Below are 1,219 nucleotides of genomic sequence, written 5' to 3' on the forward strand. Positions count from 1 at the left end.
CTGTTCAAAACAGAAAACTGTTGTACTACTTAAAATAACGCAATGCTGTTTATCAGCTATTAAATAGATTGAGAGGAATGTAATAATACAATTTTCAAATTTTTAATTATTATTTTTTTTTTAGAGAGCACCTATTCTAGAAAGGTATTTTTTAATATTTACAAAAATGCTTTTAAAACAGTATTATATTTGAAAAATAATTATTATTCAAAATGATTAAACAATGCACAGTAATATGTATTGTATGGTCCAGATACAGGTTCCAGGTTGAGGTGTAAGGTGGGGTCAGCACAAGTTTCTTAATCCTTTTACATCGGCCTGGTGGCCAGCCCCACTTTCAGTACGGTTTGAAGGAACCCACCACATAACTTAATTCTTTCGTTCAGAGTAACACATTTCCGAGTCTTACATTTAATTATTTATACCTAGTTGACATGCTGCGTTCGCGCACCTGTCTTCAGGTAGAGGATTGATGCCGTCCCCGCTACCTCCTATGATTTTTATGTGATTTTGGTTTGGGTTCGAGATCTCAGGGAGGGTTCGGCCTTGTGGATAGAGGTAGGGGTTAACGCAGTAGGGCCCCCCGAGCTGTTATGGCCACTCGGGACGCCTGAAGAAGAACACAAAGTTTCTGGAGGATAATGATGAATTTATTACGGCACAGCCCTATACATAGTGCTGCCCGTTCTGGCCGTAACAGTTGTCCCAGATCGACTAGTCACACGCGCAGCCCACTTCCTCAGTGGCGGCTCACGATTTTAATGCGCGTGAAGGACGTACTTTTACACACGATGCGGCAGTTACAAAATAAACTCTAACATGACAACTTATACCTTGACGAACAAGACAATTCACTATTACACGATACTTATTATACTGGGCTATCGGCACGTAGGCCCGTGTCTCCGGCAACTCTACATGATTCCTAGATGTGTCCCAGGGACTGATTCGTTAGAACGTTTGGTGGCACGTGTCGCCTTCTGGCTGCCCCGTGCGGGCCAAAACTAATTAGCCGGTAAGCTAAGTTGGGGCGTGAAGCGCTGACGTATCATCTCGTAAACTTCCCACAGTACTTACGTAATACGTTGAACACTCATCTTGGAGCACTGATTTGAATAAGTGAAATACCTCATGGTAGATTGAGGCTGACCGCGGAACTGTACGTAAAAGATTAATAAGAGATTATACTATTGAAACTACATGTCGGTGAAAGCAAGAG

Source organism: Bacillus rossius, chromosome 7 (genome assembly GCF_032445375.1).
Source record: "Bacillus rossius redtenbacheri isolate Brsri chromosome 7, Brsri_v3, whole genome shotgun sequence".
NCBI lineage: Eukaryota > Metazoa > Arthropoda > Insecta > Phasmatodea > Bacillidae > Bacillus > Bacillus rossius.